The 12,190-nt window shown below is 41.4% G+C and overlaps 1 pseudogene; it reads left to right on the top strand.

The window, feature by feature from the left end:
• Positions 1–12,190, top strand: part of LOC116460977 (signal-regulatory protein beta-1-like) — a 40,631-nt pseudogene that overhangs the window by 22,255 nt on the left and 6,186 nt on the right.

The raw sequence follows: 12,190 nt of genomic DNA, 5'->3' as shown, positions 1-12,190 counted from the left end.
CACTTTTTGTGGTGAGAACTTATAAACTCTGCTCTCTTAGCAATTTTCGACAATACGATTCATGTTATTCACTCTGGAAACCATATTGTTCAATACATCTCTTAAACTTATTTCTCTTATCTAAACTAAAATGTTGTATCCTTTGACCAGTATCTCCCAACTACACCCCCTCCCCTGCCCCTGGTAACCACCACTCTACTCTCTACTTCTTCTTTTTTCTTTTTTTTTTTTTTGAGACGGAGTTTTACCCTTGTTGTCCAGGCTGGAGTGCAATGGTGAGATCTCGGCTCACTGCAATCTCCGCTTCCCGGGTTCAAGCAATTCTCCTGCTTCAGCCTCCCGAGTAGCTGGGATTACAGACGCCTGCCACCATGCCCGGCTAATTTTTTGTATTTTTAGTAGCGACAGGGTTTCACCATGTTGGCCAGGCTGGTCTCAAACTCCTGACCTCAGGTGATCCACCTGCCTCAGCCTCTCAAAGTGCTGTGATTATAGACTCTACTCTCTACTTGTATGAGTTCAACTTTTTTAGATTCAGTGTATGAGTGAGACCATGTGGTATTTGTCTTTCTGTGCCTGGCTTATTTCACTTAGCATAATATCCTCCAGGTTGGAAATGACAGAATTTCCTTCTTTTGTAAGGCTGATTAGAATTTCATTGTGTATATATACCACATTTTCTTTCTCCATTCATCTGTTGATAGACACTTAGGTGGATTCCATCTTTGCTCCTGTAAATAATGCTGCAATGGACATGGGTGCAGATATCACTGTGACATGCTGATGTTACCTCCTTTGGATATACACCCAGAAGTGAGATTGCTGGATCTAATGATAGTTCTATTTTTAATTTTTGGAGGAAACTCCATAGTGTTTTCAATAATGGCTGTACTAATTTACATTCTCACCAACAGTGGGATGGATTCTCTTTTCTCCACATACTCTCCAATGCTAGTTAAATTTCCTCATTTTGATAGTAACCATTCTAACAGGTGTGAGATGATACCTCACTGTGGATTTAATTTGCATTTCTCTGATGAATAGTAAGATTGGGTATTTTTTATATGCTTGCTGGCCATTTTAATGTCTTCTTTTGAGAAATGTCTATTCAGATCTTTGGCCCATACATTAATTGAGTTGTTGTCTTATAATTGAGTTGCTTGAGTTCTGTATACGTTTTGTGTATTGACTCCTCATCAAATGTATAATTTGCAAATATATTTTCCCATTCTGTATGTTGTCTCTTCACTCTGTTGAATGTTTTCTTGGCTATGTATGTAATCACACATTCATTTCTATATCCACAAGAAACGCACATGTAGAAGCTTTTTAGTTTGTTGTAATTCAATTTGTCTCTTTTTGCTTTTGTTGTGTTGTGTGTGCTTTTGGGCTCATATCTAGAAACTGATTGCCTAGGCCAATGTTACAGAACTTTTCTTCTAGTACTTTACAGTTTCAGATCTTACATTTAAGTCTTTAGTCCATTTTGAGTTGATTTTTGTATGTGGTATGAGATGAAGGTCCAATTTTATTTCTCTATACATAGATATCCAGTTTACTCAGTAACATTTTTGAAGAGATTGAGTTTTCCCTATTGTGTGTCCTTGAAACTTTTATCAAAGGTCAATTAAGTGTAAATATGTGAGTTCATTTTTATGGAGTTGTCCCATATGGCATTTATTATGTTGAGGAACAATCATCCTATACATAATTCATTGACAGTTTTTATCATTTAAAAATGTTGAATTTTGTCATATGCATTTTTGGGGCCTGTGTTGAAATGGTCATATGGTTTTTGTCGCTCATTCTGTTTATGTAGTGTATCACATGGAGAGATTGCTGAATGTCGAACCATCCCTACGTTCCTGGGATAAATCTCACTTGACTATGTGAAACACACACAGAATTTTTTAAAGACTTTTATTATTCCCTTCTAACCATTTTTTAGTCTATATGAAATGCACATTAAAGAGATGTTTGGTTTTCCCTGTTGCCCACACTCTCTCTTCTTTTTTACTTCTCTGATCTTACCCCTCAAAGTCCCCCAATCTGTTAAGGTAAGCAATAGACAAACAAACTTCTTGGTAAAATGCATAGTCCCACAAAATAGAACTTCCGTGCATTGCCGTGTTAGTGTTCCCACTTTCATGAAGGGTAGATGTGAGGAAGAAAGAAGTGGATAAAGTTTCAGAAACTTCTGCCTATAGCATCTATATCTATATAGTAACTATATCTATAGTTATATCCATATCCATAGTCATATCTATATCCTCATCATCTAATGTCCATTGAAGCCTCCAAGCTTCAGGAAATCTGCTGAGTAAAAACATTATTTTATTTATTTATTTTGAGTCAAGGTCTCACTCTGTCACCCAGGCTGGAGTGCAGTGTTGTGATCTCAGCTCACTGCAAACTCTGCCTCCTTGGTTCAAGCAATTGCCATGTTTCTGCCTCCTGAATAGCTGAGACCACAGAGGTGTGCCACCACCCTCAGCTATATTTTTTATTTTTTTTAGTAGAGACGGGGTTTTGCCATGTTGGCCAGGCTGGTCTGAAACTCCTGACCTCAGGTATCTGCCCACCTCAGCCTTCCAAAGTACTGGAATTACAGGCTTGGGCCACTGTGCCTGGCCAACTTTACAATTTTTGAACACCCTCCATGTGACAGATACTGTTGGAAACATCTTACAGCTCTTACTTTGGATAATCATTATATCCAAGATAGAGATTGTTATCACCCCCTGCCCCCCACCACACACACACATAGATAAGGAAATAGAAGCACAAAGCATTCCAAGGTCACTCATTGGTAACTGGTATAGCTATGATTTGAGCTCAGGCACTCTTAATGTAGAGCTATGATTTGAGCTCAGGCACTCTTAATCTAGAGATCACAGGTTTCACCGTTACTCTTCCCAAATACTTCTGGCCCTGATTCTATTTCATGAGATTTGTGCAGCTGCTGCTAGTGTGAGTGTGTGCAGGGGTGTGGTATGAGGAAGAGGATGTGTAGTTTTCTTCTCCTGGGCTCTTCTGCTTTCTGTTTGATTGCAAATTGATTTTTTCTTCACCAACTCATCTACATGGGAAATTTATTTTCTTCAAATTCAACAGAAAGATTTCAGTCTCTTAAGAAAGTATCCCACTGAGCAATTCACACATTATACACGTATTTATTGGATATCTACTATGTTCCAGGACCTGACATAGAAATGTTGGGTGCACTGGTGAATAAAATAGAAAAAGTAGTTTCCCTTTTGTTCCTTATATCCACTGGAGAATGACAGTAACCAATACCCATGATAAGGAGATAATTAAAATAGTAAATTAGACAGTGAATAGTAAATTAGATAGTGCAAAAAAACAAGAAAGTATGAGTATATGACTTTTATAATTTTGAATGTTTTCATATATTCCTTTTATTGATTATTTTTGTCATAGAAAGATAGCCACATCTGTCAAATGAGTTTCTGCATCAAATGGATAATCACATGTTTTTCCCTTTATTCCATAAATATGGTATATTACATTGTTGTCATTTGTTTACTGAAACGTCCTTGGATTTCAGGAATAACTATTATCTGCTCATGGTGTATCATCCTTCTACTATGCTATTCAATTCAGTTTGCTAGTATTTGGTTGAGCATTGTTGCATTAACAAACCTAGTAGTAATAATGCCAACTGTCAACAGAATGGTGTGCAGCTGCACCTGGCAGTGATTTTAATTTTGTGTTCTAGTGGAAGCTTAGTTTCCAATGCACTTCATATCAGGTGAGCAAAGCCTGGATGTGGGACAATTTATGGTTAACGATTGCAACAGGAAAGTATGCCTGGTAGATCTGTACTCCAGACCAGGAGATCCCAGTAGGTAACCAGTCATTTATTGTTTTAATAGCATATAGCATGAGGCCAAGAGGGGCATTGTTTTCGCATCAGAAGCCCTGGGGAAATTCATGGCCAACATGAGTGGTGAAGAGACTCCAACAGGAATGAAAGAAGTTGACAAAATTTTTATAGAGAAGAGGTATTTTTGTTTGTCCATTTGTTTGAAGGCACTAACAAGAGTATTGCTTTCAATCATGTGTAAAAGAATATGTTGCCACTAGCATTTAACAGAAACTTAAAGGTGTTGGATTATATGACATTAATAAGTGTGTCAAATGAATCTGTTTTAAAGATGTTGTTATCAATGTAACGTCATCTCTGTGCTCCTGAAGAAAGGTGGATGCCATTATTGATATTGAGACATGATCCCCACTTTAGGATGGAGAGTCTTGGTAACACTCCCAAAAGGCAACACAAAGCTGAAGAAAGCAGAGTACAAGAAAGCCATCAGGGTAATAGCTCTCCCAAATGGTAGAGCCAATCAGAGTAGCAAATTAGCAAGCCTTGGGAATTCAAAGGGTATCTCCTAGGAACTTTCCACCCTAATTTAGAATGATCCCATTCTCATTGCCATTAGTGTTGAAAATGGTAGAGTAAGTCCTGCTGATTGGGTCTGTAAAGAACACTCTAACATGGCTGTGAAAATTTCATTTGGAGAGGCATATGGAGATGAACAATTTATTCTACTCATAGTTCCCAGAGAGTGGGGTATGGCATGCCAGGTAGGAAGCCATATGGAAGGAGCTTCCATGAAGCAGGCTCAATCAAGCAGATGGGGAAGCAAGAGAGATTGGAACCCCAGGTAAGTGTCTTTCTGGGAGTTAGGGTGGAGGACCCAAACAAAAACCATGATGGATTTACTGGTATGTTTTAATGCCACTACTCTACTAGGTCACAGCAGAGGAGGACAAAAAGGGAAATTGTGGCAGGGACCAGCTTTATCACACTGCTGTACTTGGTCAATTGGTAGGGTGCTCACAGCTTGTTTCAGGGATGTTGAGGCATCAGGAAACTATGAATTTTTTAAATGTACACTTAACTGGACATCTTTATTTCTTCATACAACTTTGAGTGCCATGTAGCATCCTTTCATTTCCACCCAAAGCACTCATTTTAGCATTTCTTGTAGGTAAGGTTTAGTGGTCATAAACTGTCACCACACCAATTGGGTGTGGTGGTGGGTGCTCATTTTCATGACCTGATGCCACCCCTTCTACAGATAAGGGAAGTTTGGGCCTGGAGACATTGTGCTATTCACTCAAGGATTCATGGCTGGGATTTATCTGAGAATATCTTAATTTGTCCCTTGTGTTTGAAGGATGTTTGCCAGGTGTAGAATTCTTGGTTGATAGGTTTTTCCTCTTTCAGCATTTTAAACATATCATTCTGCTGTCTTATGGCCTCCAATGCTTCTGATAAGAACTCAGCTGATAATCTTACAAGGATCTCTTGTGTGAGAGAAATAGCTTCTCTTTTGCTGCTTTCAGAATTCTTTCTTTGACTTTAATTGTCGACAGTTGGATTATAATGTGTCTTAATGTGGGTCTCTTTGACTTTATCGCTGAGTTAAATTTGGGTGTCCTTGGCACCTTAAGTTTGTAGATTCATGTATTTTATCAAGTTTGGGAAGATTTTGTTCATGATTTCCTCCAATAATCTTCTGCCCCTTTCTCTTTTTGTCTTTTCGCCCCTAGAACTCTAGTAATGTGTACTTTTATCAGTTTGATAATGTACCACCGTTCCCTTAGATTCTATTATCTCTCGTTTTTGTTGTATCTATACCTCACTCTCAATAATTTCAATGATTTCATCTTCCAGTTTCTTGATTTTTTTCCCACCTGCTCACTTGTTGGAGAACCCCTTTAATGAACTTTTAGTTGTAATACTTTCAACTCTTAAGTTCTCATTTGATTTCTTTTTATAATTTCTCTTTGTTACAGTTCTTATTTTGTTACTGTATCATAATCCTGAATTATTTTAGTTGTTTGTCTATTGTTTCCTTTAGCTCTTTGAACATGTTGAAGACAGTGCTTTTAATATCTTAGTCTAGTATCAGGGTGGGCCCAATGTATCACATGAGTCCTTATAAGAAGGAGGAGGCAGGAAATTACGAGTTAGAGAAGCACATGTGAGGATACAAGCCAGAGGCTGGAGTGATAGGAAGATGTAACTATGAGAAAAGAAATGTTACCAGCTTCCAAAATTAGTAAAGGCAAAGAACAGAGACTCCAGAAAACATAGCTGTTTTTTAAAAAAATTGTATATATGATGCTTTCCTATACATATACATAGTGTAATGATTATTATAGTCAAGCAAATGAACATATCCATCATCTCACATAATTACCCTGCATGTGGGTGTGTGTCAAGAGCCCATGAAATATACTCTTTAAGCAAAAATACTAAATTCAATGCAATATTATTAACTCTAGTCATTGATATATGGCATGTTCGATCTCTGGACTTCCTCATCCGACCTATCTTCAATTTTGTATTTTTTGACCTGTATCTCACTGTTACCTCCCTGCACTTCACCCTGGTCAGTACCATTTTATTCTTCACCTTTACGTACTTGACTTTTCTTCTTGATTGTAACGCAGTCACACAATTTTGGGCTTCTGAACTCCAGAACTACAATATGATATATTTCTTTTGTTGTAAGACACCAAGTTTTGGTCATTAGTCACATCAGCATTAGGAAACTTATGCTATGGGTGAAAAATTCCCAGGGGCTTAAAACAATGTTATTTCTTTTTAAGCTGCATTTTCATTGTGTGTTGGGGATTCTGCATATCACTGTCACTCAGGGATCCAGGCTGATGGAGCAGACCCCATCAGAGCCTTGTGGGTCTCTGTGGAAGGGAGAAGGTGATCCATAGAAGTTCTTGCATTTGAATGCACAGTCCACATATTATACTCATCATTTCTACTCACAACTCAGTGGTCTAAAGCAGTTACATGACCTCAGTCAATGAAATGGTCCAGAAAGTGCAACACTCCATATGGTCAGAAAGTGAAGGCAAAAATATTTAGCAAAGCATGACACTTCCAAGGAGGGCTCAGGAGCTCCATTCAGGTCCTGAACCCAAAGCTCTATCATAAAATTGAACCTCTCTGTGCCTCATTGTCCTCACTTCTAATAAGTCTCATGTTACAGACTTGTTGTGAAGGTTAAATGAGATAATATATGCAACGTGCTGAGCTCAAGCCCTGCTCCTGATGTGCACCCGATCAATGACAGTCTTTGATACACATGAGGAAATACACAGGATCACGTAAGGATGAATAAATGAGTGCTTTGTCGTGAAAGTGAAAGCTAAGGAGGAGTTGCAGGTGATTCAGCCTGAGAAGTTCATGTCAGTCACAGCTGGAGAGATGTCCACTCTGCACTGCACTGCAACCTCCCTGCTCCCTGTGGGGCCTGTCCAATGGTTCAGAGGAGCTGGACCAGGACACTAATTAATCCACAGTCCAAGAGAAGGCTACTTCCCCCAGGTAACAACTATTTCAGACTAGACAAAGAGAAACAACACGGACTATGTTCGAGAAGCTAAATAAAAGCTCCTCAGACAGAACCACTGACCAGAGAGCCAGCATTTCTCCTTTTCATCGGTTTCCCAAAGGCTCAGAATGCACCTCACATTCAGACACTAAAGCCCATTGGTGATTGGAAAAACTCTTCCAAACATAAGCCCTATCATTCCTTATTGAGATTCCACATCAGGACATAGAGAGCTGTTCCACTCTTTAACAGCTGCAGAATAGTCCAATTTATGAAAATATCAATCTGTTTTACAGTATTCTGTTGATAAATATGTAAGTTGCTCTCAATGTTGAGCTATTAAAACAACCCTGCAGTGGGTGACCTTGTACATGTGTTATCCTACTCAGGTAACAAATGCCCACTGGAAGTGGCATTGCTAGGTCAGAGGGTGTGTTTGTTTTCATATATAAGAATACTGCCTAATTTCCTTCCTAGATGATTAGCAATCAAGGCTCCTAACAACCCTTAACCATAGATGGAGAAGGTGGCTTTGTCCTGATTTTGCAGTTATTACAGATAAAGACACAAGTTCCCAGCTGATGTGTTCCCACCCTAGACAATCACATTGAGTAAGTGGCTCAGGTGTGACCCCAATCTGCTACCTTCTAGTGAAGTGCTCACTCCTCTTTGCCATATTATCAGCCTAACTGATGCCCTGGATGAGAAAGGAGGGAGGCAGGGAGGGAAGCAGGGAGCAGCAGCTGTGCCAGAGTCTCCTTATAAGCAGTGCTAGGAAGGAGGAGCCATTTGTTGCCTCTTTTAACCCATTTAGAAAGAAAAAAAAAAGTGCAGCTCACTGCCAGAGCTCATTTAATTTTACATAAACATGCTCTTTGAGGTTGAAGAAAATCTGACTGATTTTCAATGTGAAAATAAAATATAAAAACTGTTCTTGGAGTTATTTCTAAACAGAACTTGTCTCTAGTCCTAATGTAACAGAGATGTTTATGATGTTACATTAGAATTAGAGACAAGAGTATCTTGGGGCAAACAGGGTATGTGTTAAAGATGAGGCACTAAAGCTCAGAGAGGAGACCTGAGTGGTGAGCAGGTCAGGCAGCCAAGGTCTGATCCCCACCAGCCTGACTCACAGCCCCTGTCTCTATAACCCTCAGCTATGCTTTTTAAGGTGTGAAGAAATGCTCCAACCTCATTCTAAACTCTTGCGTTGCTCTGTTCTACAGCAAAAAGCATTCAACACAAAGCAAACAAAAAAAGTCTGTAGGGGAGGGGCTGGCTTTACACTCTCTTTAGAAAGGTTCTGCAGATGGCTCATTATATGTCAAGTCTGTTCCTAAAGGACAGGTCTCAGCACACATGAAGCATTTGGGACTCTTCCCCCGTGTTGTGCTGTTTCTCTTTCACTCAGCAGCATCTATGGAGCAAAGTCGAGCCTCCTGCAGCCCAGCAGAGCACATACCCACCCCTTCTTGGTGCTGAGGACTAAGGATGAGGAGATGAGGCGTTTCGTAGTGGGTGAGTGGGGCCACTGTGAGCAAGAGTTTCCATTCTCCCTTTGGGCTGTCAGGAGCCCATAGTGTTTTATGGCTGCAGGGTATCTGGGCCTGGGGCACCCAGGAGGGAGGCTTTTCTCTAGAATTGCATGAAGTCAAGAATCTCGAAGGGACAATTGGGTGTGCGGTCAGTGTTGGGGCTCAAGAATTCAGGGCACTTGCTCTGTTAATGGACATGAGTGCTTGGCAGGACACAGGAAGTGCCCACTGGGACACATGGAGGACAAGGAGGCAGTGCCTTCATTTCTCTCAGCCTCAGTTTCCTCATCTGTAAAATGGTGATCATCATGACTCCTTTAGGAGAGGGGATAGGATTTGAGGTTCTCTCTGTAAATCACCTAGCACATTGTAGGCACCCCTAAATCAAGCCGTTATTTCTTGTGATCTTGGGCCAGTCTTGCCTTCCCTTGAGTCCTCAGTTTCCCTATCTGTGCAATGCTGATAATCATGCACCAAACCCACTCTGGGTTCTGTGAGGACGGGAGAGAATGTGCACAGAGTCCTGAATGGTGGTGGTGTTCAGGTTATTACTGAGCTTCCGCAGAACAGTGGTTAGTGCAGGGCAGGCAGGAGCCCAACAGCCTGGGCCACTTCCGGGCTCTGGTACTTCCTGGCTCTGTGACCTGGGACAAGGTGCTCTACCACAGTGAGTCTCAGTGTCCGCACCTGTTGATGATAACACTGACCTCACAGACTGGGGACAGAAACTGAAAGAGTTAAATTCTGTTAAATGCTCAGAGCAGCACCTGGAGTGCAGTAACTGTTCCATAAATGTGAACTATGTGATGCCGAAGCTATGAGGCCTCAGATGGGTCGGTGCTCCTCCAGGCCTCAAGGATGCATGGGGTTTGGGGTGGGGTCTGGTGGCTTTTGATTCTGGCTGCTCATTAGAATCATCTGGGAAATTTGAAAAAAAAAAACTTTAAATCCAGCCCAGGGCTCCCTCCTAAAAAAATGCCAGTTTAATTGGTCTGACAGGAGCCTAGGCATGCAAGTTCTCAACGACTCCAGAAGATTCTAATACACAGCCCCCTAGCAAAAGTGGTCCCCCATTGTGTTGAGCATTGAGAGCAGCTTTTCTGGGTGTGGATGCTTCAGAACAACATGGGCCAGAGACATCTCAAAAGGCCCCAGTGGCCTGGCCAGGGCCTCTCCCATGAAGCAGGCCTTAGGGGCTGAGGAGGAGAAGCCTGATCTAAGTCCTGCTCAGATCCCAGCGTCAGTGTTCGGAACAACTTTAACATGTTTGTGTTTAAACAAGCACTGGAATCCCAGCAAATCCTTACTCTTCAGCCCCAGGAGCCTCTCTGCCTCCACACACCAAGATGTCATGGAGGACTCTTTTCCCTCCTCCTTCCAAAATGCTTCCAGCTTCTGTAAATGGCTCCTCTGGAGGGAGGCGCCTGTGATCTTGTTTGTGTTTTGAAAGCCAATTTGCCAAACTTGTTTCCTGAGGGGATTGTTTAGAAAAGGGGAGAGAATCCTCACTTGGTGGTTTCTGCTCCTTGTGTCATTTGGGTTTGTCATGATCTGCAGGGAGCAGGGTTTGAATCTTTTCTTGGTGTTTCTGCTCCTCTTTGTTCTGCTGCCTAAAGGATAAATGTGTAGATTCAGAAGCAGTAATGACCAGACCTGATAACAGTCACAGGGGTCATTTGTTAAGTACCTACTACATGCCAGGCTCTGTGCTTTTCATTTGTCTTCTCTTATCTTACCAGGGTGGGGTTTGTGTCCACTTTTGGCCCTTGGCCAGCCAGGCCTCCTCTCTGAGCCTCATCCTATAAAGGAGCTCACATCAGGACCCCCTCACAGGCATGGACGGGGGTTAAAAAGATTAAAGAGAGGAGCAGGCGGCATCAGGCTCCCATAAATGGAAATTGATTACATCCTCTCATCCTGCTAGGGTCCCCACGCTGGTGGTGTCTTAATAACTTCTCTTCTTCAAGTGACACCCTCCTTACTGTGCCCTCAAAATGTCTGACACATGTTAGGGAGCAGGTTAATATGTGCAAAGGCAAACATGTGAAATGTGCTTCCTGGTGATTGTTGTAGAAGATGCAGTGTAGTAATTAGCAATTTGGAGATGCCCTTTAGAACCTGTCTATGGAGAGAAACTGTCCTCATTTTTCTGATTCTCTAATCTGTGTGCTTTCAGGATGCAGGATGAGCATCTGCCTGCTTAGATGGCCTGGGTCTGTGTTTCTTGTAATTAACTAATGATGAAAAAATTAACCACTTTTGGCTTTCGCAGTACTCCGTGATCTTGTTTGTCAACCCAAACCTGACCCAACTGAAGACCCAGATTCCAAAAACGTTCCCTCTTTTGAAAGGCAGCACTTGGCACAGATTAGGCCTGCTGACAACAACAACAACAAAAAAATGATTGGCAGAAAGGCCAAAAGAAATAGCATTTATTTGGGAAATAAAGAATTGTACTTTGAGTACACAGAGTCAGAGAAGCGCTGAATAGAGTCTCATACAGCAGTGCAGGAAATGTTTTGTATAGGGGATTTTCAAAAAAGTTGGTTTTAGAGACAGTTCATTGGCTGGGCAAAAATTCTAAACTGCAAACCTGTTTTCATTGGTTACTTAAAGTACTCCAGGATGAGAGAGATCAAAATCCTACGTACCTTGACTTCAGTTGTTACTCAGATCTACAGCAACATCCTGTGGCTTGACCTTTAGCAGGTGTGGATGCAATGCTCTTACAAACTCTTAGCTCTATGTTAAAGCTTTAGCCTTAATTACTTCATTTTCTTTCACAGATCCTGCTGGAATATTTGTGAAAAGAATGAACTATATGGAACAAATTCATAAATACCTAAGAGATATCTCTGTGTTTTCATGAAATTTGGGTTAAAGATAGAACTGTGTTCACTTATATGAAGCATCCTCTGTGTTTGATCCAAAGCAAACAGTGCCCCATTTAATCCTCACTGCATCCTGGGAAGCAGAAATGCTGTCCTATTTTACAGATGAGGAGCTGGGTGTGTCAGGCCACCCATCTCCTGGGCTGAGCATCCTGGTTCCAGCTCTCACAATGGCACCACTTCACCATTGTTCCCTGTATTGGCTTCTGTAAATGCCCTCTCTTGTTGGGAACAGGCCCCCCAAAATCTGGCCATAAACTGGCCATAAACAAAATCTCTGCAGCACTGTGACATGTTCATGATGGCCAAGATGCCCACGCCAGAAGATTGTGGGTTTACCAGAATGAGGGCAAGGAACACCTGGCCCACCCAGGGT

Source organism: Hylobates moloch, unplaced genomic scaffold (assembly GCF_009828535.3).
Source record: "Hylobates moloch isolate HMO894 unplaced genomic scaffold, HMol_V3 SCAFFOLD_21, whole genome shotgun sequence".
Taxonomy (NCBI): domain Eukaryota; kingdom Metazoa; phylum Chordata; class Mammalia; order Primates; family Hylobatidae; genus Hylobates; species Hylobates moloch.
The sequence above is the reverse complement of the archived record's forward strand: the minus strand, read 5'-3'. Positions and strand labels throughout refer to the sequence as shown.